Genomic DNA, 26,753 nt, shown 5'->3' with positions numbered 1-26,753 from the left:
TATAACAACAATTATTGCATGTTTGAGATCCAGAGCGGAAACCCTTCTTCCCTTGCGGCTGTGAACATGGACACTAACCATGGGTGGAGAAGTACCACAAAGTGCTTATAGGCTCTTTCTGGAAACCATTGGCACCAGGTATTTTACCCGGTTGCATGGCCTGCAACATCTCCCCCACCTTCTCCAGTGTCAAGTCTGCCTCCATAGCATCCCTTCTCATCTCATCTAAAGCTGAGAGCAGTATCTCCGCCAGGTACTCAGCTATGTCCTGATCCGTGCGGTCCCACCTAGCTCCATAGAGCCCACAATAGTACTGGGAAAAGCCTGAGCTATATCGTCATCAATGCGAGCTGTGTCCCCGTCAGCAGTCATCACTTCCACCACACACTGTGCATTCTTCTCCTGCCGCCCTGGCAACTAGGAGGCAGCCTGCTTTGTCACTGTAATGGAGTACTGCAGTGATGACAATCATGCCGTGGTCAAATAGTATTATAACTTTCTTTATTTATGATTAAGGGTTGTTCAATGTTAGAAATACGTGGTTTCAGCTCTTCTTTCTCCAATGTTTACCTTCGCCTTCTTTCTTCACAGGTGGGCTCGCAGGAGGCACATGTGGGAAGAAATGGAGAGAGAACCGTAAGTGTCCGGGTAAGTACTGGTGATTACTTTATTTCTCCTCTCTTTCTACTGTTTATTAGATTGTTCTCCTTTTCCCTCTCTTCTGTTTGTTCTTGATTTTCCCTGTAGTTTTCCCTTTTTGCTGCTTCCATCTCTGAGTCTGTTATCTTTCCTTAGCTCTGCTTTACTCGTACGTCTTTCTTTTTTTTCTCTTCCCTTCCTGTCTGTAGGGTCGATGTAGATACAACAAAGTAACTGACCAAACAAGAATTTAAAATAAAAAATAAAAAAACTAAACAAACTTTTACCGGGGCATTCCGTACTTCGATCTATTTTGGGTTCAGGGTGTCCCGTTTTCCCTGTTCTCGTTCTGTCTGCACCTTTCTCTCATATAATTCTTGGTGCCCAAACTAATATAAATGAAAAAAAAACATGGGGAAGAAAATCCACACACCACCACCAGCCCATTTATTTTGGCATATAACCTTACTGTATCATTTCCTTTCCTCCTGCCATCTCCCCTCCCCGACAAGTAAGCCCTGTCCACACACCTGCAGAGGCCACGCTCTACCCAGAACGTGGCCTGAGTTTGGGCACGCTGCCTCCTGGACCTCTGTAGCGTTCTTGGTGCTGGAGGTGGTCTTGGGGTCCCCCGTGTTCGCCACGAGGAAAGGTTTCCTCCAACCTTCTCCTGCTGTTCCTCCTGCTGCTGCCCCTTTCTCCGAATTTGCCTCCTCCTGGGTTCGCGTCACTGCTGTGATTTTTTCCCGTCTCCGTCTTCCTCTCTTCCTCCTCGTACTCGCCGCACTCCTCGGAATTGCCGCCCTCCGCCTTTTCAATCCTGGTGGTGGCGCGAAGTGGCTGTTGCTGTCAGCGGATTGGTTCCTGCCCGGAGGACTTCCTGGTCGGGAATCCGCATAGCGTTGGTGCCCCAGGGGTACGACGGGTCCGACCGACGCGTCGGCCCGTCACAGTCACCCATGTCGTATAGTGTTCTCTGAGTCCCCAGTGAGCCCCAAGTTAGTTGCCTAGCTTCATTGGTCCCCTGGTTGCAATATTGATTTCTCAACACTTCTAGGAGGTGACGGGTGGGTTCATCACCCACAAACACCCAGGTCCTTTCCAACTGCAGAAGATGACACTCCAACAGGAGCTGCCTCTCCTCCCCTGTTTCTTCTGGATAACAATGAATTTGGTGCTTTATCCCTGAGCACAGCTTTGTATGCCTCCCATAGAATAACCAATGAGGACATCAACTCTTCATTCTCCTCAAAGTATCACTTGGTATCAACTCTGAGGGTTTCTGCTATGTCTGGGTCTCTCAAGACCCTGGTGTCGAGCCTCCAGAAGACCTATCTATGGGGCTGCAGAGCACCCAGCTTGATCAACGGATGTGGTTCAGAATTCCCACGGGCCAGGTATTGTATGTCTCTAACCCAGGGTATCTGGCCCTTGGGCAGAAACACATAGTCCAATCTCAACATGGTTTTATGAGCTCCCGAGTAGAAACAGTATTTCCTCTCATGTGGGTATTGGCTCCACCAAGTATCACTGAGCCCCTATGCATGTGTGATGTGGGTAAGCTCTGTGGGTTGGCTGGTAGGCACCACCCACAGTGTATGTCAGTTCATCTCATGGTCTAGGACCTCATTAAAGTCCCCTCCCACATTATGTAACTTGCAGGGTGTACCACGTAGAATAGGGCTCATGCCACCTAGGGTCCTTCTCAGAAGCAGGGTGGGCAGCATATATGTTTACGATCAAAAGCATTTTCCTCTGCCATCTGCCCCTCTCCACTAAATAAGAGCCCTCAAGATCAGCCAATGTTCTGATCACCTGGAAAGGGGGGGGTTCTTTCTAGCTAGAATTGTGACTTCTCCGAGCCACTCGTATAGCCAGCATCTGCTAACACCATATACCTTCCTCTCTGCGGACACAGATATTCCCAAGCAGGTGCATCTCTTGTAGGAGCACCAGGTCCGGGGTATGTCTACAGATGTAGGGTGTGACCACACCACACTTGGTCTTACAGCCCAGCCCATTCACGTTTAACAAGAGGACCATCAGTGATTCAATGGAAGGTGGCATCATGGATAACATAAGCTAAAGTCCCAAGTGAGGTCACACCCAGGGCCTAATTGCTGCCTAGTTGGTCGTGTGTAGTGTTGCTTCCTTGTGAGCATGTGTCCTGCCATGTTTCCTCAAAACCTAGTAAAAGAATCCTATCTGTACCCCACCCCACTTTTCCCTGATGTGGGTTTTTGAACAACCCACCACCCCAGTTTGGGAAATGACTGTTACCCACCCTCCTGCACAAATAACATGTTAAACAATCTCCAATTGCAATAGTGAGTACAATCCCCCTGTACCCTCTTAACACTCACGTAAAACTGCAACACCGGCGAAGCAAGGTATTGAGTGGTAGTGCTCAGTCATACATGTCATAGGGCTCCTCACCAGCACGTAGTCAAGGAGAGACCGGATCATCTCCAATGTCTGTGTCTGATGAGGGGGCATCTGATGCTTGCCCCCCCCGAGCGGAGTCCCCCGTCAACCACCTCTGTAGCGTCATCTACCAGATCTGTCTCTCCATGGGCCCTTTTCACCCACTATCCACCTCGAGGGGGAGGACTTCCCATCTGGATACCTCGGTGGGGGCTCCTCCAACCATTCCCAGGTCCTGTCCGGATGGTCAAAAAAGGAAGGCCTTGCCTTGGAATAATACTTTCAGCTTGGCCAGGTACAACATCACATAATGAAGATTCAGACCCCACAGCTTCTGCTTCACCAGATCAAAAGTCTTCTGCTGTTCCTGAACCAGATTGGTGAAGTACAGAAAGATAAGAATTTTCATATTTCATTTGCCCCAGTCCCCTGGCTGTGCGAAGTACCAAGCCTCTGTCCCTATAGTTCAGAAGGAGAGCAATAATGCGCCTCGGGCAGCCCCTGGAGCTGGCCTCCTCACCGGGGCTCTATATGTACTCTCAAGATGGAAACGTGGGAAAATCTAGTCTGCAGGTAGAATTCAGCCACTGTTTGAGAAATTGTTCAGGCGGGGGCCCCCCACATCCTCGGGGAACCCCAGGAAGTGCAAATTATTTTGTTGTGACCTGCTTTCTGCATCCTCGACTCATCCCACTAATTCTCCGGAGAAGGCTCTCATTTTCTGTACTGCCTGGGTGAGGTCTTTCACCGAGCCTACCAGCGTTGTGATTTTCATCTCACCTTCCTACACCCTCCCCATTGCTTTCCTCAGGTCATGTCGGAGCAGAGATACAATCGCCACAACCTCTCCAATTTTAGTCTTCAGGACATGGCAGGAAGATTCAATGGCCTTCAGGATGGCCTCCATTCCAGGGTGGGAGTCTACCCCCTCCGTGGCTGCTGTCCCCTGCACGTCTGGCTCCTGTGGCATTTGCGGCATCAGACTGGCAAATTTATCCAGTGTGACCTGTAGCGACTATGGCTTTTTCTTTACCATGGTAGCAGATAGTTCCCCCACTAGGGTCTGACAGGAACAACTGGCCTGCCAGTCCCCTAACCCATGACTGGGTGGGCAGCATGAGCAGCCAAAGAACCAGGGGGCATTGACTCTCCAGCCACCAGAGGGACCCCACCGAGGGGATGCCTAGGATTGAGCCCTGCTATGCTCCCCAGTGGTCCTCCGCCACACTGTTGTATTGGGGCGGCCCCCCACATGTTGCTGCTCCAGTGACCCGTCTGACCTGTCCTGGGGGTCTCAAAACATTCCTTCCAGCCAGTCAAGGGGGGGCTCTCATGGGGGAAAAGACCCCTCAATGCAATTGGGGGGGCCCACCTCAAAGGCAGAGGGCTCACCTGCTCCCGAGCCCCCCACACATCTGCTCTTCAGCCACTCCCGGTACCGCTTCTCACTTCCAGGCCCCAGAGCCAATATCAGACTGTCTGAAAGGAGAGACACCGCCAGGCCCCCAGTCAGTAGAGGGCCCTCTTGCCCCTTTGCAGGCTCCAGCAGTAGAAGGAAGCACAGTCAGCACACTAGGGATCACTGGGGCATCTCCAGTCCCTCCGTTTAGGCCAATCCGGCTTGTATCTTCCTCTGCACCACTTTGGGCTCGGAGCACTCAGGGCCTCACGCCTGGAGGTCTCATCATCTCCCCTCACCGGGACCACAGTTCATCCTCATGGCCAAGGAGGGGGGGAACCACACACGCAGGAAAGGCTGGATAGGTCATTGCAGCACCTGGATTCTGGAGGATAGCTGATGTGAGCGTGGGGGTGCTACGAGATGGCGGTTGCCAGACCAGGACAATTCTTGAGCAACTTATTTGTTGTGAAGAATATTGGGTTTGAAGGAGATAAAACCAGTCACAAATTTTTGACAACTAAACTGATGGCTTCTCAATCACTGCTTCACATACACCTGGTCAGAGATATGCTAAAAAAAGATGTCTTGTTGATGAGGCTGAACTCAAAAGACATACAGCTGATAGTCCTGATCTGGAAACCCTAATGCAGGTTCTGCTAGTTCAGTGTTTCACCAAAATCTTAAACCCAATGACAACTTTCTTCAGGGCTAAAAGTATTCATAGGGTTATATATCTAGACTGCATGATCTTCATGGAAAGGGCAATAGGAGATATTGTAGTAACGAGCCATGAAGGTTCTGCATCTAATTAGAATAGTTAAAGGATACAACTTTTGGGGGGTGTGGCGGATGCCTAATTCAGCGGCTCCGGACCTGGGTTGTAACATCTACCCGAGATCCATCCTCAACATTGCAGAGATGCCACATCATACACTGTAGAGGGTTGGAGAGGTGCCGGGTATGCTGTGACGCCCTGATTGCAGAGCGGCGGCGCATGTGTGGTGATGGTGACGGATGGCGGCTGCCTGCGGCGAGGCCTCCCTCCTGCCCGATACTTCCTTCTCACTGCCACCGAGTGGCCCAGCTGTAGGATGTGGACGGCAGGAGCGGACTGATGACTGATGGGGAGTGGCCGGACCTGGTGGAGGCCGGACGTGGTGCCTAACTGCCGTGACACGCTAGAAGAGGGCGGCGGTCAGGCACCTCTGGGGCCCACGCGGACGGGCTTGGTGCATGAGAGTTTCAGTGATGGATGTGGGTCTGCAGGTGGGTTGTGCTGTGGCCTGCTGGTGTCCCCTGGGGGTGTCAGCCATTGCCTGCCCCAAAACCGATGGCCGAGTGGAGGGCCAGGCGCCGCTACCAATGATTGGAGAGAAATAATAACTGGGGCCTGGTGGAGGGCCTGCTGCTTGGTGCGGCCTGTTGTAGTTGTGGCAGAGGCCACGGATGAGCCTGAATCTGGCCCAGCGATAGAGGTATGATCCGGATGGTGAACTGAATCAGAATCTGGCCCCATAGAAGCAGCAAAGGTGAGCGGACTGTGTGTGTACTGAAGGACGGCGCTATTGAGAGGGGACGTGTGGGGTCAACCTACAGTATGGAGGACTGTAGCCAGTTATAAAGTGCTGATTCGTGGGGTGGTCCGGGGGCGGAGCCTGGTGTCCGCAACTGGGGGCAAGAGGGTCTGAATAGCCTGGGGGCTGGCCCCAGTTTGGCCCCGGAAACGAGACCCTGGACACGTTGGCGGCCTGCGGCGGGTAGTGGGATGCCGGAAGATACTAGATCTGCCTGCTCCAGAGAGCCTAACTCGAGCTCTGGCTGACTCAGTCCATCCACACCCTGAAGGGACTACTAATGCACTGGGAACCGTAATATGCCACTAGAAGCCGGGTGGTGGTGATAGGACCACACGCACCTCTAGGGGGTAAATATCTGGAGTATTGAGGGTGGCCCCCTAACCTTACGGTGACAACTCATCGTTAAGATGGGGCACAACAAAACCAAGCCCCCTAGGCTGGAGGAATATGAACAGCAAAGTTCCCCACCCTTGGAAGACTCGATTTCCTCCACACCACCTGAATGTGTTCCCACCATGAGAGCAGAGACATGAGAGGACAAGCTATATCTTATCTTACAGGAAATTTGTGACTCCAGAGAAATCATGGAACAGAAACTTGGCGCTATTACCACGGACCTCAATTTGCTGAAAGGTGACCAGCACAAATTGCAGAGTCAAATCGTTGGAACAAACATTGGCCACCTTGGCACCTGCGCAGGCAGAGCACAACTCCATGTTGAAGCAACTGCGCAAACAAGTGGAACAACTTCAAGACCGAGCCGAGGATGCCGAAGGCAGAGTGTGCAGGAATAACATCCGAATAGCAGGAATTCCGGAAGGTACTGAGGGAGATCGTCCCACACATTACATCGAGGCCTGGCTACAATCGAAGGTGGCGCCTGAGGGCCTGTCCACCCTCTTCATGGTAGAACGGGTGCACCATAGTGGCGAAAATACTGAACTACAGAGACAGACATGTTACTCCGGGCCACGCTAGAACACGCGCCAATCACTCTGGATGGCTCCAGAGTATCTCTCTATCTGGATTACATGATGTTGGCCCAACGTCACTGGGCTTCCTTTCAAGAAGTTAAGAAACACCTCAGAGCACACGGCCTTGTATATGCATTGATCTTTCCTGCGAAGTTTAAAGTTATACATGAACAGCGTTCTTATTTCTTTGATTCTCCAACAGCGGCCAGAGAATGGCTAGATAAGAACTTTCAAGGAACATGGAGTGAACAAAAACAGGAGTTTATATCACAGAACTCTGGCCGTCGGACTCGGCGCACTTCCCATAAACAGGACACCGTGAACAGTGGAGGAGGAGGTCCGTCCCCACGGCAGGCACGTAAAAGTCAACTGGAGGCCATCCAAATCGCTCTATTCTGCGGGATCCCAGCCGCAGGTCCAGCACAGAGTCATCCATGGCCGGGGACTCAGATACTGAAACTGAGGCCAGTGTAGCATTGTTCCCAACTGTTTTGCCACAGACCGCTAATGACCTATGAAAATGAAGGGCTGCCCTTATTGTTGCTCGTCTCCACTTCAGGAATCCTGTGAACGATGCGGGTGAGAATCTCCAGCTCATCGCACTGCAGCCTGGATCGCTACACTGATACATCTCTGATGATACTGTGATTATCAACCATCATTACATTGGCACTTCATCATCCACGTGTAATATCCTTGTATTTTTAGCTTGACGTTGGGAATACCTATGTGAGTAGCTAATTACTGATGAGACCTGGGTCCGGAGCTTTATAATGTGTTAGGTTTGCAAAGCAAATGTATAGTTTGGCATATGAGCCACGGCACCCCACTAGCGTACGCCTCGCTATCTTTATGTTTATACAGTTTGTTATATTAGTTGCATTTGTCGAGCACAGTTGTCCACGCTGGACCGTGTATTGGGTAGGGTTGTTGCTTGTTATTGGTATGCTTCTGTCATCACTGAAACACAGGGGGAACGCAGTAGAGCCATGGGGTTGAAATTGCTTGACACTCCCTACATTAATGGCAATGGCCACGATCACTAAATATACAATATAATTACTTGGAATATTAGAGGACTGGGAGCACTGTATAAACGACACAGCATACTGGAACAACTGCACAGATGCCACGCTCACCCTGCCTTCCTACAAGAAATCCACCTTACTACACCAGAAGCCCTAAAAATACATTGCAAGTGGCGGGGACAATTGTTCCACACCTCCTTCTCAGCGTATGCCCGGGGAACAGCCATATGGATAAGGGTGGGAATTCTGTTTTCAGTCCAAGATACAAAAATTGACTCACAAGGTAAATATGTACTCCGTGATACATCGATGAATATCCGCCGCCTATTTCAGTTGATGGATGAGATGAAACACCAATATCCGCATTCAGGTTGCATCTCCTTAGATATGCGGCAAGCATTCAATACTCTCAGCTGGCAATATATGTTGGTATCTCTGGAATATACAAAAACAAAAAGGCAGAAGGAGATTGTTGGGCTGGGCCTGTCCTCCTTATAGCCTATATAACATTACAAAAGAGGCCCAGCTAAAAGAACTACCACAGGATAGACAGGAAAAAGTATTTTCCTTTTAGAAGAACCTTCACCCACCAGGGTTACCCCTTGGTGGCATGCTTCATCATTGGGTTTCTTCCCGTTCCGCTACGGAGCGGGCGGGCGACGACCTACAGGACATGTGGGAGCACTGATGCAGTCTCATCAATGTGAAACACAGGAGGGATAGGAGTGGTGCGGTCTTGAGTGAGTTAAAAATACCTGTCTCCTAGTAATTCCAATGACTTAATAGATCTCTTGGAGGCGGTATGATTAAAAAGGGGCTGCGGAAGTGGGGGATGTAATGTACCTGACTTCCTAGTCTACATGTTTCAGAGCCTTACCCCTAGGCTGCTCTTCCGGACCAAGGTGGACTCCCTGGTGCCACTCCTTGTTTGACTACCTCTAATGAAAGCATTAATAATAGATGCTCTATGATATGGTGCAATTCACCTTCCTAATATCATTTATGGTGTATGTCGTTGATACCTGTGGAAATACAAGCGAGGCATTGTTATCGTGGCCCCCATTTGTAATGGGCAGATATATATGTTGTTTGTGGGTGTGGTGCCATCTATGTGCAAACTGCACCCCACTCGTGGGAAACGGCACTTGTGAATATCAGGACTGAGAGACTAAAGTACTCTCACAAGCAACAGTACAAGACATACTACATTTAAACCTTTTAAACATGGAAACACATGAAACACACCAAACAGCACACACGTGGTGCATGCGTAACCTACTCGGTAGTAACTGGATTCTCATATCATAGCTCCTCCAGGAGGGGTTGCGCTTGTAGTCACACTCTTAAGATTTGGCAAAGTTTTAGAATCGATTCATCTTACCGTATTTGTAGTGCCATGTAAACAATGTTCAAAAGGCAGTCCCTTCCTCAAAGCGACACTCTCGCTCTGTACCTAATGCTCACCTCCCAGAGGTCTGAAACTTGAATGCTCATATGGGAGCCTTGTTTAAATGTGCAGCAGCTCTTGCTAAAGCGCGCAGCACTAAACCGCTAACTTCCCCAAGATGGTGGCCTACCGTGGAAGGAAGGGTGGGCCGCGAGGACCCTAAAAGTAGGTATCTCTTGTGGGTGCCTGTAATTGCACAGAGGTCACTGGGGCTTCATGGTATCTCTGGAAGCCTATAGCATAGCCCCAGATTTTATACAGTGGGTGAAGCTCTTGTACACGGCTCCGACTTCCAGGGCCAAGACGAGAGCGCGTATATCTGCCTCTTACCCCATTTACCGTGGAACTAGGCAGGGTTGTCCTCTGTCCCCCCTCTTGGTTGTATTGGAATTGGAGCCCCTGGCACAACACCTTCGCCGCAACGTGAATGATTGGGGAATTGTGTTCAATCCCACTACCCATGCTTGCTCCTTATATGCATATGATATGGTACTTTATTATAGGGATTTGAGGCAAGGCACAGAGAGGACGGTACAGATTTTTTCTCGATTGGCACTCCTTTCAGGACTCCAACTTAATCCAGATAAATCATACGCTTACTCCTTCCGGGGCACCTGTTTGAAACCTGCAATCCAATTCAGACCCATGTCCATTGCACTAGCACCTGTCTCTTTCTGGTATGTTGATATTTGCATATCCCGAAACAAAGTGGATTTGCTAGAAAGTAATTTAAGCCGGACGATTTTACATCGCTCCGATCCCAGGTCGACTTCGGGATCAGTCTACCCCTTTCAGTAGCGGGGAGGGTAGCACTGGTGAAAATGGTACTATTACCTCGCATCTTATACCATTTTGTGAACTTGCTACTTATGGTACCACCCTGCATATTTCAAACATTGAACTCCTTATTGATTGATTTAATATAGGGACGGGATCGCTGTTGAGTCGGCCTGATGAAACTACAGTTACCCCAGACATGGGTGGCTTGGGCGCTCCAGACTTCAAGGCCTACTGTATTGCGGGCCAATTTCAATGGCTGTCCTACTGGCTCGCCGGCCATAACCAGGAAGAGATAAAGGGGGTCATTCTGACCCCGGCGGTCATGGACCGCCGGGGCCAGGGTTGGCGGGAGCACCGCCAACAGGCTGGCGGTGCCCCGCAGGGCATTCTGACCGCGGCGGTTTTGCCGCGGTCAGATGCGGAAAACCGGTGGTCTCCCGCCGGTTTTCCGCTGCCCTTTAGAATCCTCCATGGCGGCGCAGCTCGCTGCGCCGCCATGGGGATTCTGACAGCCCATACCGCCATCCTGTTCCTGGAGGTTCTCCCGCCAATGGCATGGGCACTGCAGGGGCCCCCGTAAGAGGGTCCCACTTTGTATTTCAGTGTCTGCTTTGCAGACACTGAAATACGCGACGGGTGCCACTGCACCCGTCGCACCTTCCCACTCCGCCGGCTCAATTGTGAGCCGGCGTCCTCGTGGGAAGGCTCTTTTGCACTGGGCTGGTGGGCGGCCTTTTGGCGGCCGCCCGCCAGCCCAGTGCAAAAGCCAGAATACCCTACGCGGTCTCACGACCGCGGAGCGTTATTTTGGAGGGGGGAACTCCGCCGCCCGCCAGGGTGAGAATCACCCCCAAAGTGTACAGCTGAGATGTGGAAGAAGGGCTTCATTCACCATTTGCTCTCTCTCCAAAATGACCCCTCTGAGCTACCTTGCAATTGCGTACAGCATTGGCTTATTGGAAACTAACGTCACGTTACACAGCCTCAGCAGCCCCGTACGCACCTAACATACCATTATGTGGGCTCCCTACCCACCAGGAACTATCACGGCAACTATGCTCAGGGTTTGGGAACAGCGGGGTCCACTTACTTTAGGAGACTTGTTTGAAGATGGCATGTTACTGCCGCACTCAGACTTTGTGCAAATACATGGTTTATCAGAGACTCTCTTTTTAATCCATGCTAAAATACCATCATATGTACGCAATCATTGGGCACCACAGGGTGCTGAACCGGTAACACATGAAGCCCTTCAGGCTTTTCACTCAATTGGACACAGTAGGCATCTTATTAGATGGCTGTATCGCGGGATCCAAGCACATCTCCACACATCCTTGGATACACTGAAGGCCACGTGGGCAAGTGATATATGTAGAGACATTACTGCCAAAGAGTGGACTTTCCTATTACATTATGCCAAAAAGGTGTCTCGCAACACTAGGTTTAAGCTGATACAATTTTACCTTTTTGTTTGAGCGTACCTCACTCCACATAGGCTCAAGAGGATCTATCACACTACAACGGCGCAATGTCCTCGGTGTCAGACCACTGATGCCGACCTTCTCCATATGATCTGGGCATGTCCGTCCCTCTCACAGTACTGGACTGCAATAGGAGCCACTTTGACAGAGATCGCGGAGGTGACAGTGGAACTGACGCCTGCTTATTTCCTCCTTGGACTACACCCTAGACAATGTAGCTCTAAGGTAATTTCACAGTTCATGAACTTTTCTATGCTCTTGGCAAAACGACAGCTGACATAGCGCTGGAAGTCTCTCCATGCCCCATCCCTCCTCTCATGGAGGGAAAGGCATTACGTTGGCCTAAAGTTTGGCACTCAGAATAGAATTATATACAGGGCTGAGAAGAAAACCAGTATCTCTAGAGTGGGACACACTAGTGGAAGCGTTTAGGGCACAGAATGAGACACAGGGTTGACTGCACTTAGGCAAGTGGCGTCCCTTAAAATATGGTGGAGGACAGTATGTGTAGAAAGCCTGAGGTTTGCAAATATTTCAACCTAAGGGGTTTTTATCCTCCTCTTCCCTGCATATGACTTGCTAGGAATGGTATTGTTCTTACGAAGATTACATACGTTGGCCCTCCATTCAAGGAGATGTATTCCAGAGAAGCTCAATATTAATTGCGACCAATATGGCTTAACTCATATAATTAATTGAAGGAAGTGGGTTAGGGTAGAGGGGGGTAGGGACAGGGTTTCCCTATTTTCATCATCAATGTTAAATAATACAAGAATGCTCAGACACACCTGTAGATCTGTTAAGCAGACCGCTTGTTTACAATTCTGTTATGTATGCAGAGCTACTTGATTTATACACTGTGGCCTCATTATGACCCTGGCGGTAGAGAACCGCCAGGGCCAACGGGGGCGGGAGCACCGCCGACAGGCCGGCGGTGCTCCCTTGGGCATTCTGACCGCGGCGCTTTGGCCGCGGTCAGAAAGGGAAAACCGGCGGTCTCCCGCCGGTTTTCCACTGCCCCTAAGAATCCTCCAAGGCGGCGCAGCTCACTGCGCCGCCGAGGGGATTCTGACAATCCTTACCGCCATCCTGTTCCTGGCGGCTCGCCCGCCAGGAACAGGAGGGCAGTAAGGATTGTCGTGGGGCCCCTGGCCAATGGCATGGGCACTGCAGGGGCCCCCGTAAGAGGGCCCGCTAGTATTTCACTGTCTGCGTAGCAGACAGTGAAATACGCGACGGGTGCCGTAGCACCCGTCGCACCTTCCCACTCCGCCGGCTCGATTACGAGCCGGCATCCTCGTGGGAAGGGAGTTTTTCCCTGGGCTGGCGGGCGGTCTTTTGGAGACCGCCCGCCAGCCCAGGGAAAAACTCATAATACCCTCCGCGGTCTTTTGACCGCGGAGCGGTATTATGGAGGGCTGAATTCTGGCGGGCGGCCTCCGCCGCCCGCCAGAATCAGAATGAGGGCCTGTATGTTGGAAGTTGGCTGAAAACCAATAAAATGTTGTTTTAAAAAAAAAAGTATACACCTTTTAACACCAACTTCTTGTATACAAATATAGACCCTGCTATTGCTGAAACAGATACATAACAAGATACGTTTCTTTACATATGTCCATGCACACTTCTTCCTTATTAGTAAGATTGATTCCTCAAGCTTTGCAATTATGCGATTTCTACTGAAGATAAACGTAGTTCTTAGTTAACTCTCTGTGCCACTGGGAAAGTAATTAATAGGCATTAATATTCTAGAGTTCCTATCACTTTTGTTCACCATCACAAAGAGGACTTTGCTAGATGATAGATTCAACAGATAACCTTTATTAAGCTGAACATGTGCAATAGGGCTGCAATAGGGGCTGTACCACAGACAGGAAGTATCTCCCCACAAATGAATAGCTAACACTAACTGCCCACAATTCAAACCCACATTCTGTTTTCGCATTCCACATTCGAGCTCCACAGACGAATAGCCACACACACACCATTCTATGTTCCCTAACTCCCATTTCACAAACATTCACACATACCACATTTCTCCTTTCGCACACAAATTTTCAACCCAAAACAAAATTTCTAAATGTTTCTGTAATACCACATTCTCATGCTGAACAACTCACAAATCAGGGATCACCATCTGTTTCCATAAGGACTGATAAATTCTCAGGCACTAATTTCTCTGAAATCCACATCATGAAATGCATTATCATCCTCTTCGAACACAGTTGTTCCTCCCACAATTTCTCCTCTATTCACAAATCTATCACAACACGGTGAGACTTTTTAGTGCTTTAAAGATTCTCATTTTTAACTTCCACAGCTTACCTCAAATTTCTTACTACATTTTGTGTATCTGATCAATATAATACCCTTTCCAACAACCTTGGGTTTCTTAATCCTGGCCATATGACTGACTCGGATACTCTGCCACCTACCACTAACTTCTCTATCTGGTCTGAGTCAAATAGCTTTCCATCTTCTGATATTTTTAACTTAATCTCTCATTTCTACATAATCCACAATTTCTCCTTGTTCTCGTATGTACAAATCAACCCCCAATCTATCAGCTTGGGAGTACGTTTGTGTCCCCTCAGAAAATCAAATGCAGGTTTTACAATATTGCAATTCAGAATGATTCTGTATGACAATAGAGTGGCCTGCAAAGACTTCTGCCATCATAACCTTGACTTAGGGGCTAACTGTATTAATTTCTTGATCATTATATTGAATCTGTCTGCAAACTGTTGGTTAGAAAAAATTACCCTTGAATCTCTAATTCAATTTCTCATTAGAATATCCTGCATCTTGTCTGAATACATCTACATGTTATTATTCAAAATCAGTTCTTCTGGAATACCCAGTGCTTTAAATAGACAAATATTTTGGTACTACCCCCTGAAAATATTTTTCCATTTAAAGCACTGCGAATATATTCCCAGCAAAATATGTAGTTTGGAAATGTATAACTGCTTCAGAAGCCTGATTGCCCTTGATCCTAACCTCAAGTCACTTAGTAATAATCTACACATACAATAGCAAATGTCTCCCTCCCAGGAAAAACTGTAAATGAACCCATCATTTACATGGCCAATTTTCTTTAAGGCCAATCTGGTGGCTCCACACATCAACAGGGAACACTACAGCCTTGGAAGAATTATCACTCTTACCACAAACCTCACTTCCCACCATCTTTCAACAGATGCATCCATACCAGCCACCAAACGTTTTCTTTCATCTTCCTCTTATTACCAGATAGGCCACATTTTCTCTCATAACATTTTGATAATCTTTGTATGCAACTACTCAGCAGTACTGCTTTATCACCCTTAACAAAAATATCCTAATACACCATCAATTCATTCTTCACTTATTAAATCCTCAGCAATCGCCTTGCATGTATATGTCCTCAGGCCACCCATTTTCCAAAATTTATTTCACATCATTTAAATCCTCATCTCCCACAATCAAAATTCTTCCATTGCAAAATTGTCATCTAATGCTCTGAATTCTCCTTCAACATCCTCATACATACAGCTACAACTTTGTGATATTCCTCCATCTCCTGACACCATTAACTTCAAGCATAACCTAGACCAGTAGTTCCCAAACTTTTGACTTCTGTGGACCCCCACTTTTTCACTATTGGATTCCAGGAACTCCCACTGAATAATTAGTGGAATACATTACTGAACGATGGGGACCATATATGTTAATAATATTTAATTTTTTAAGCAGTCGTGGACCCACGAGGAGACTACGTGGACCCCCAGGGGTCCCCGGACCACATGATGGGAACCACTTACCTAGACAATCCTCCTCCTATCTATTTAACTTTTCTTGCATATATTGCATTTTATACTGCTAGGCTTGTAACTTTGACCTTGCCACACTTGGCGTCAATAACATACAACATTCTGGGCTAAAATGTACACTAAAGGTTTATGATCCACATGTAGGACAAATCCAGTACCCCAAAGAAACATTCTAAAATGTTCAATAGCTGACACACATACTAACAGCTCCTGTTCAAGGACAGAATAACTATTCTCTGCTGGTTGTAAAACATGAGAACCACAAGCCACAAACCATTCTTCTGCATCCTTTTTTGCATGAGCAGTGCTCCAAACCCATTGCTAGACAAATCCACTGCCACAATGCACTCAACACCAGGCAATAAAGATCCCAGACATTATGCTTCCACATTCTAATTTTTATTATTGTCAAAACATCGCTCTGCATAGTAACTTTAGAATTGTTTCATTGGGCTGCGCATGTGTTGCACTATGCTTGAATAATTTTCAACAAACCTGACATAAAACTCAGTTTACCCAAAGAGCAATTAGTAATTGTTGTTTACAGGTAGGTTTAGGTACCCCGATAAATGCTTTAGATTGAATTCCCTCTTTGGCTAACTCACGCCCAGGTACTTCAGATTGTTTCGTCCATATTTCCTTTCATTTCTTTTTACTCTTTATAGTACTTTTGGCTTTCACAATGCTGTAGTGCTTTCCTCTTATTTAGTTTCTAAGCACTAACATAACACAACAGAAATGCACTTCTGAGGTCAAAGAAGACTGTTATTGTTGTTAATTCTTCCCCAACCACAATATTTTATGTATGACGAATTAGTAGCTTTCAAGTCCGCGTTAATCAAACAAAATATATCAGTTTGCAATATACACAGCAGGTTATATTTATAAGATATTGAATGCAAAGCAAAACAAATACTTCACCGTGTGGGAACTATTCACAGCTTCATCTTTCTAAGGTCTGCAAGCTGAGGACCCCTGTCAGCCGCGAGAAAGAGAGATTCATCTACCCACACGGGATTGCTGGCAGCTGGCGCCAAGCTCCAGCACGAGGTCCGGCAGATTTGAATCTGACCCTCTGCAGCCTGTTACATTCGTTACAAAGGTGTGCCCCCTCCTCTCAGACCTGGGAAACTGAGCAAGCCTTTTGGAGACTGGCCAGGTCTCCAAGACTACTCCTGTTCCCAAGCTCAAGCGAAGAGAAAACAATACCCATGTACTCTCTCTTATCATGTCTAGTCTACTGTGAGAAAAACATCTTGGTTCTCTGGTGCAAAAACACAGCTTGGAAAAATACAGCTTGGATTCTCAACTGCAATGTCTAACTCCACGTTAAAGGCAATGGGCAGCTAACCTAAATATCAAATGCAATGTCATGTTAAAGGCAATAGGCAGCTAACCTAAATATCAAATGCAATGTCTAGTGTCATGTCAAAGCCAATAGGCAGCTGAGCTGAATATAAAATGCAATGTATAATATCATGTCAAAGCCCATAGGCAGCTGAGCTGAATATAAAATGCAATGTATAATATCATGTCAAAGCCAATAGGCAGCTGAGCTGAATACAAAATGCAATGTATAAGATCATGTCAAAGCCAATAGGCAGCGGAGCTGAATATCATGTCAAAGCCAATAGGCAGCGGAGCTGAATACAAAATGTAATATATGATATCATGTCAAAGCCAATAGGCAGAATACAGAACGTAATGGCTAATGCAATGTCAAAGCCCATAGGCGGCTCAACTGAATACAGAAAGTAATGGCTAATGCCATGTCAAAGCCAATAGGCAGAATACAGAATGTAATGACTAATGCAATGTCAAAGCCCATAGGCGGCTAAACTGAATACAGAAAGTAATGGCTAATGCCATGTCAAAGCCCATAGGCGGCTCAACTGAACAAAACATACCATGTGCTACTGGTGAACATTGAGCAACTAATATGCGCAGTGATGAAACACAAAGTCATTGGTCAAAACAAACTTTATCAAATGGCAGTACATTCCGCCCTTTGACCAATGAATTTTTGTTTCACATATCTCTTGTTTCAAACAAAAACAAAAAAAAAACATCAGATCAAAGCAATCCCTGTAAAGCAATAGAAGTGGATTAACACATTGATTTCATAACCTTTCACATCAGATACATCTACATAGAAAAGACTGGGCAATTTTTATACTCTGAGTGAGTCTCTAATTCAACAGTGTTAGCAATTTGATGTGGCATGAGTTCTGCTCATGTAAAGGTGCACGGTCCACCTGAAAGGTTTGCTGGAAGATAAGCAAAAGTCAGAGTTCCATACGAGAGGGAAAAAAAAAAAAAACACAGCTTAGTTCCGGTGGAAGAATGCAATCAAACAAGTTGAACTTGAACTGAAGGCGCAGTTTGCGCAAAATTGATCCATGGTGCTGGCACTTTACTCAGCCCGGTTCAGGTTGGGGATTCGGTCCCTTCCCCGACCCCACACGCACACACCGGAAGGGGGACCACACAGCACACTCAGGGACAGTGGCGAAACGTGGTAGGATCTGCAAAAGAAACAAGTATGACTTTTCTTGCAAATAACATTTTTCATTTAAACTGCACCCTTCCTCTTTCTTTCCCTGTTTTATAATCAGCAGGACGTTTTTGGGGCCCTTTGTTATATTTTCTGCAGGTTCTGGAGGATCACTTGGGGCTTCAGCCCACACATCAGCACTGAGGTTTTTATCTGCTGCGCCACAGCTTCCCTTTTCTTGCACTGTCAGAAGGGCTGGGGCAGACTCCTTCTTTAACAAACCTCCATTCACTGCACTTTTGCCAATTTGGGCCATTCTGTCTCCAATTTGTATGAATGAATCAGATTCTTTTCTAGGTATCAGCATAATTTCGATTTTTCCTTGGTAATTTGCAGCAATCACTCTCCCTAAAACCTGATCAATTTGCCATTTCTGTTCTGGTAACTTTCCTCTCCCCAACTGCTCTGTGACTGCTTGCATGACAGATTGCTTTTGTGCGTGCTGCACAGTTTTTATCAAATCTAGGGGAATGTGCATCTCTCTCATCTCTGCCCACCTGTAAGTGGCTTTTTCTCTCAGCTGTTCACATTTCTGGGGCACCCACTTAGCCATCCCCACTAAGGCAGAATTCTGGGTGAACACTTCTCTCTCTGAATTTTTCTCATTAACATCTGCAAGGTAATTGAACCAATTAGATGCTAAAACATTAGCAATGAACCAAAAATCAGCGTAAAAATGACACATCTCACGTAGCTCTTGCTTTCAAATCTGACACACATTATACAACGCTGTTCCTTCTACTGTGCCAGAAAACAACATTTCAGTCAATGAATCATTAGTAAAACAAACATGCTTTTTATCTTCAGTAGACACGAATTCAAATGGTGCACACAACTTCATTGATAATTCTTTTACCTGTGGTACTCTAGCCCTGTCTTGCAAGTACCAGATCCATTGTATGATTCTAGCGAGGGGCACTATTTTCTTCCCTTGTTCATGATTTACATGTACATAAGTATTTCCTTCTTGCACTGCGCAAAAACCTGAAGTCTGCATTATTTCATTTGCCAAATCACAAGGGCGCAACTGCATATAATTTTTCACAGTGACCATATACAAAAGTGTTAGGATTTCTCTCAAATGAGGGCTATTCTTTTTCCAAAAATCAAACAAGCTAATGAAACTCGGGGTGTCTTGCTCTAAAATCCTTCGTTTTACTTGTGCATTTTGCAACGGTAACTCGTAAATCACATTCTGGTCTCTCTCGTCCGTGTTATCAGTTAAGGAATGCATTTTGTCTGCCAAAAACCCTGGCTCACACGAAAACTCAGTGCAGCTCGGAGCTGTCTTAACCCCATCATTACTGGAATGGGACAAGAAAGATTCTTCAAAAACAGCCCTTTTATAACTTTCAGTCGGGCTAATTTGCTCACGTAAATTCCTATTTTCATGTTCCAACTTCCTACATTTCTCCTGCATTTCTCTGTAAGCAGATAAAGGTATCCAGACCTTTCTGTCATCATTACTTCCAAAACACACGTTTTCTACATCAGGCATTTTAGCTACACATGCATTTTCTTCTGTAATTCCCCAAACAGAAAACAATTCACAGTTTTTCGTAGCACCATCAGGCAGTTTATCAACACATGAATTCTCAGACATGGTCTGCCGTGCTACTGTGATTCCCCAAACAGAAAACAATTTCTGTAATTCTCCAAACAACAAAAAAACAATTACACTTTTAAAGTGTGCACTTAGAAATCTACTAACTCGTCAAACCCCTTCTTAATCACCTCTTAATGACCGACCCCACTTCTGGTACCAATTGTAGTGCTTTCCTCTTATTTAGTTTCTAAGCACTAACATAACACAACAGAAATGCACTTCTGAGGTCAAAGAAGACTTTTATTGTTGTTAATTCTTCCCCAACCACAATATTTTATGTATGACGAATTAGTAGCTTTCAAGTCCGCGTTAATCAAACAAAATATATCAGTTTGCAATATACACAGCAGGTTATATTTATAAGATATTGAATGCAAAGCAAAACAAATACTTCACCGTGTGGGAACTATTCACAGCTTCATCTTTCTAAGGTCTGCAAGCTGAGGACCCCTGTCAGCCGCGAGAAAGAGAGATTCATCTACCCACACGGGATTGCTGCCAGCTGGCGCCAAGCTCCAGCACGAGGTCCGGCAGATTCGAATCTGACCCTCTGCAGCCTGTTACATTCGTTACAAAGGTGTGCCCCCTCCTCTCAGACCTGGGAAACTGAGCAAGCCTTTTGGAGACTGGCCAGGTCTCCAAGACTACTCCTGTTCCCAAGCTCAAGCGAAGAGAAAACAACACCCATGTACTCTCTCTTATCATGTCTAGTCTACTGTGAGAAAAACATCTTGGTTCTCTGGTGCAAAAACACAGCTTGGAAAAATACAGCTTGGATTCTCAACTGCAATGTCTAACTCCACGTTAAAGGCAATGGGCAGATAACCTAAATATCAAATGCAATGTCATGTTAAAGGCAATAGGCAGCTAACCTAAATATCAAATGCAATGTCTAGTGTCATGTCAAAGCCAATAGGCAGCTGAGCTGAATATAAAATGCAATGTATAATATCATGTCAAAGCCCATAGGCAGCTGAGCTGAATATAAAATGCAACGTATAATATCATGTCAAAGCCAATAGGCAGCTGAGCTGAATACAAAATGCAATGCATAAGATCATGTCAAAGCCAATAGGCAGCGGAGCTGAATATCATGTCAAAGCCAATAGGCAGCGGAGCTGAATACAAAATGTAATATATGATATCATGTCAAAGCCAATAGGCAGAATACAGAACGTAATGGCTAATGCAATGTCAAAGCCCATAGGCGGCTCAACTGAATACAGAAAGTAATGGCTAATGCCATGTCAAAGCCAATAGGCAGAATACAGAATGTAATGACTAATGCAATGTCAAAGCCCATAGGCGGCTAAACTGAATACAGAAAGTAATGGCTAATGCCATGTCAAAGCCCATAGGCGGCTCAACTGAACAAAACATACCATGTGCTACTGGTGAACATTGAGCAACTAATATGCGCAGTGGTGAAACACAAAGTCATTGGTCAAAACAAACTTTATCAAATGGCAGTACAAATGCCCAGAACACTTCTTTCAGGTTCTGATTATGTTCTACATTTTTACCATTTCCCCATTTATCTTCTTAGAATACTGTGGTCCTTGCATTCTTTCCAATAATTAAGTCCTCATCCTGTGGAATACTGATGCAGTACTCGTCAGTCCAATGGGGTTCTCTTTTACTGGCATGCCCCTTCCTGCTTGATGAAAGCTATCACAAGCCTACAATTCTTCTTTATTTTGGGTTGGTGATAAGCACTGCCTAAGTCTAACATAGACCATGCAGTGGCAAGCAAGGACACCACCATGGAGTATTAGGGTGTGGAATATACAATGGGGTGACAGAAAGTAGTCCTCAGGATCAGAAATCTTAAACAGACCAGAAGGGCAAGAGTAGTTTGTCACAAATGGAGGGTGTAGCAGATCCCTGGGTTTGCCCAGTGAGTTTACTTAGGGCTTTCTTCAGCATCAGCCCCATGGGAGGACAGGCCTATTCAGGCACAGTAGTGGCCTGTACCCAAACTAGTACCAAGTCTCAGTGATAATCCACATGTAATTACATAGGGCAGGGCTTTCAGCAAGATGCTTCAGCAGCCATTGCTTTTGCATAGTTGCAGCCACCAAAGCTGCTTAACTTGACCTATATTTTTTTTTTAAAGGGGACGTGGACAGGTGCTATTGAACGTAGTCAAGGGTTAAGTAAGGTACATGTTAATCTAGCCCATTTGTGTTCTATTTTAGCACTGGTTAGGGTAGATGAAAGACGATTGTTACGGTTTTGACTAATTTTTATGTGGCAAGAACCCCAAAGTGGGTATATAAGAAGCCTCAAGATAAGGGTCTCCTGGTCAGAATACTGACCTTATGTGGTGTGACATGCCAGGCATGAAGCAGGTGCAGATCATTCCAAAAGTAATATCTCTGCCATTGAAAGCCAGACCAGGCATGATCGTAATTAATCTCAGTGGTCACAAGGTGACACCCGGATGGTGGAAACTGTTGACTTACATAAAGGCAAACAACTTCACTAACAAGACTCCTGGGTGTGTGATTTTTTAAGGTGGTCAGGGATAATCCTTAGTTTTAATTAAGGGGGTGCATCACAGTGCAGTGGAGAAATCCAGGTGAACACCTGTGCTTTGCTGGGGAAGGGGAGTAGAATGTTATCAGACATGGATTTATCAAACTGAAAATCCCAGGCTATTGCACTCCTGTTCTGTTGTATATTGGTATATTTCTCTTAAACATCTCTGGTGCTCCTGAATTAGTCGAGCACTCCTAAGAAGGGTATGGAAGACAGACTCTGAAAGGGTGCCAGAGCCTTGGTAGTGGTAATATAGTGATGAGGCCCATGATAATGGGAGCTTCACCCCACTCATCAAAAATGGGCTAGTGGGGGAGGATGGTTTGCAGCAGTGGGACCGGGGATGCTAAACAGCAGGGCCTTGTAAAATAAAGACCAGAAGGGTTAATCCAAAGCAGACATGACACTCACAACTGAAGCACGGCTGGTGGCCGGCTACCAAGTACTAACAATGGTTAGCAAGTTAAGCCTACAATTTTGCACTGGGGTACCTAAAAGACAGAAAAATTCAAAGAGACTTCAGCTTTGTCTGATCATTTACGGAGGATTATTGCCAAATTTTCTATCATGCTTATCATAAATACGTACTGAAATAGCTTGGCCCATCCTGTGAGTGGCTATGTGTTTTGAAAACGTAAATAAATTCCAGCCAATTCAACTCAAGCACATCTGTAATTTTTTGAAGAACAGAGTAGGAGTTCTAACCTAAGTGGCCAGAGTGCTTAGGTTATTATCAGTAGGAGTTTTGGTAGGCTGGAGGTTTATTGCACCAAAGTGCCCATGGGGCCAGGAGGAACACACAAGGGTGTGTGACAAAAGAACATGAGAGAAGGGGCAACCACAATAGAAGAGGGAACTGATAGTTGGAAATGGTGATGGGGTGTGCCACAAAACCTACCAAAGGAGCAGTGCAAACTTCAAACAAAGGGCACAAAGCCAGAGGCCCAGAGGATAATGATTGGACCGCTACCCTTGTATTAACCAGTCAGGGCCATTTAGGTTGTAATTTAAGGGGGCCCCCTGGAGATGAGAGTCAATGTAGTGGCTAGCGACTTCAACCCACCCACTCCTGCCTAATGGAGTAGAAAAGGCTAGACATTACAATCACATGAGTGTTCAGGCTCATGGCAATCCGAGTTCCCCATTCAGAAAACATGCCAGTGGAGGAGGGTGTTGTACAACAGCAGGCCTTGGGATAGTTAATGCCAGGGATTGCTAAAGTTGAGACAGCTAGGGTTACCCCCAAAGCAGACATGGCACCCGCAGCCCGTGCCTATCTGGTGGCTAGCTAATACATACTTATAGTGGTTAGCAAATTCAGCACTGGGAGCACCTCAAAGTCAGAACAACGCAGATGCATCTATAATTTCTAAAAGGAAAGGAAACGACTGGGGTTCTTGACTGGGTTATTCAAGTGCTTGACTAGTGTTTTCGGACATGCAGGAGACAGGATGCAGAACTGCCTGTTTTTCTCAAGGATTTCTGGTGCAATAGCAAGGAAACAGAATTGCAGGATCTGGGAGTAATCACTAGAGAGTTGAAAATATTATATAAGCTGATGGTGTCATACCTGATGCCAGGCACTTATGCAGGTGTGTGTGTTTGTATAGGTCCTCCAGACTGCCAGGCTGTTTCTTTGGCGTGCTTGCACTTTGGACTCAAATATATGTTTAGGGCTCTTGAGACTGTGTTTTAACCTTTCATCAGCTTAAGACCTATTTGATTATTACAGTGCTAACGCATAATAGCTCTGCCAGTGTCTTAGACGCAAGCTGTTGTTGACTGCTGTTGTCCAGTAATAAGTGCTTCTGCTGGATTGGTGCCTATTCTAGTGGTCTCTCTTCTCCTGTGCGCAATATAAATTCACTAATAAACTTGCATGGCAGCTGCCAGCATTTTGTGCAGTCTCTAAAGAAGTAAGTCACTGAATAAGGCCTGGGTCTGAACGGGGTCTGTAGTTCGTCTGCGAACCATGAGCAGAATGATACCTTACCACCTCACTTGCCTTCCTCATCCCAGTCTTCACAGCTAGGTGTGTGTTCACAGGCTATACGTTGCTCTGTGGAAAATAAATGTTTTATTTTTTACTTTCCCTCTGTCTCTTTCTCAGTGGTGCTCGCCGCAAATCTAAAGTTGAGGGATGGGGGCAAATAAAAAAAATATCATAATTTTAAAAAAGTACCTTTTCCCGTCACTGCTGCCACCTCCTGCCACGTTGCTCTGCTGGTCTTCTTGTGGTGTCCCAGCATTTCATCTCCTGGCTTAGCCAGGGGGCAAAGCTCCTTCTCCATTGCGAATGAGCCGCCCCTGCTCTTTCTCAAGTGTGTTAGATTTGTGCTGCCTTAAGTTACTCCTGATTTACTAAGCTAAAATGAAACATGCAAGGTGGCTTTGCGTGGCTTAGTAAATCTCACTGACGGCCTTGCACAGTCTTGCACAATGCAAGGACGACACAAGGGCAATGCAAGTGCTTAGTAAATCTAGCCCTGAATGTTTAATGTTCCCGCCTGGGAATCCTGGGGCTGGTAACAGGACGTTAATTGCAGTTTCTTGCACCATTTTTACAAAGGGGCTAGTAGTAATGAGGCTCTGAGTGGAACACCTATTACTGTCTCAAATGCAAGAAAGGACACAGCTGGAATTCTATAAGGATGGCTGATGTCATAAGATACAACATATAACACATAAGACCAAGCAAACAGGGCCAGACTAACCAATAGGGCGACCAGGAAGCGCCAGGGGGTCTGGCCGGACAGATCAGTGTGTGTGTCTGTTTGTAGGCCTGTTTTATGGTCTGGAGCTGGAGGGCCGCTTTTTACAGATGATTTCCCTGATATCACCACAAACATTGCCTGCAGCAAGCACACATGCATACAGTCTCCCGTACTTAGAAAAATACTGAAAAAACGCGTTTTTACAAGTTCAAAACTGCCCTAATTTGCAAATACGGGAATTTTTTTTTAGCTATCTTATTTGCTAAATAGGGGCCACTTTTATTTTGGTGCCCGGGCCTATTTGTGCCCCAGTCTGACCCTGCAAGCAACCCGCAACGCTTGAGACTAACTTGTTTAACATGAAAAGCTACTTGTTACTAGAGCTTTTTAATATGGGAGCATGAATATCGCGCACTTTAATGAATATGGTAACATTTTGGTGCACTGAAAAGGTGATGCTGCTGAAAACACACACTTCATTTTAAGCTGTGTTTCTTTACTTCAAGGAGAGGGACAGAGGCAGGGTCTGGGCATGCATTTAAAACAGTGTTGCAACATGCCCCCAAATAATTGCACGGTCTGTATACATCCCGATGATTGCTCAGATCCCCGAGTTTGTGACATCATATGTTTCTAACTACTTCAGATAAACTTTCAATACGTGGCCTCTACATTTCTGAGTACACAAACTTTTGTTTTATTTTGTAAAATAGCCATGAAAACAACAAATGTCGGAGTGGCAGAAGGTTACTCACAAGGCTTCTGTCCACACAGGGCCCGTGACCTGTTTCCTCAGCACGGCCTGCTCCGGCGAGGTCGAAAGTGCATAGCAAAGGCTAACCCGAGGCCGCGGGGTTAACAATTACGAACGTTAAATAAGTAGGACGATGAAATGATTCACTACCTTACAGATCACCTGCGGAGGAGGGGATGGTAACTATCGCAGATGTTGTCCTAGTGAGATTGGTTCACGGAGGTTAATGAACCCGCAGGTGCGTACAGCTGGCTGCTGGAAGCATCAGAAGAGGAAAGTCTCGCGGGGCTGTCTTTCCTTCTTTGTGGGTTTTATGATGTAGGTGGGTGGGTTTCCTCTCCTTTTTGGATCTTGTGTCCTTTGGGTTTATTCTTAGGTCTGTTTCTGGAAAGGGATATATTTCCGAGAGGAGGGAGTATGAGTCTTTTATGTGTATAAAAGGAAGATGTGCGATGTCTGGATCATTTTGCACCACAGCGCTGGAACTAGGGGTGCACAAGTTTCAGCAGCACCCCCATAACACGTGAAAAAGGTTTGATAGGGAATTAACAATAAAGGGCCATTCAAATGGTTTTCTTCTGCCTGCATGTGTTTTATTTTCAAAGACAAAGTTTTGCTTATCCCCTATGTCTTTACTGACCTTATTAGCCAAGATCTGCACTTTAAAAACTGCTCCAACACAATTGAAAGCTCCACCTAGAATGTTGTATCTTCACTGTAGATTGAGGTTCCAGAGGCAACAGTTAGGGGAGTCTGTTAGTGCCTGAGTTTGAAGAAAATACAATTTTAATCCCCACCTCCATCTCTGTTGTGTCCTCTGTTACATACAGCTCAATGAATATTTATTGACAGACTGTTTAACACTCTTCTCTAGTGATATCTGTTTTAGAGAGAACTGGTCCATTTGTAGTTTTATATTGGGCTTTAGACTTTTTCTTGGTCACGAGTTGCTTGTTCAAATCACTTATTGTACAGAGGTTATGGCCATAGTTGACACATCATAAAAAGAGTTGTGGCCTA

The sequence above is a fragment of the Pleurodeles waltl genome, chromosome 2_2 (assembly GCF_031143425.1).
Source record: "Pleurodeles waltl isolate 20211129_DDA chromosome 2_2, aPleWal1.hap1.20221129, whole genome shotgun sequence".
Classification (NCBI taxonomy): Eukaryota; Metazoa; Chordata; class Amphibia; order Caudata; family Salamandridae; genus Pleurodeles; species Pleurodeles waltl.
The sequence above is the reverse complement of the archived record's forward strand: the minus strand, read 5'-3'. Positions refer to the sequence as shown.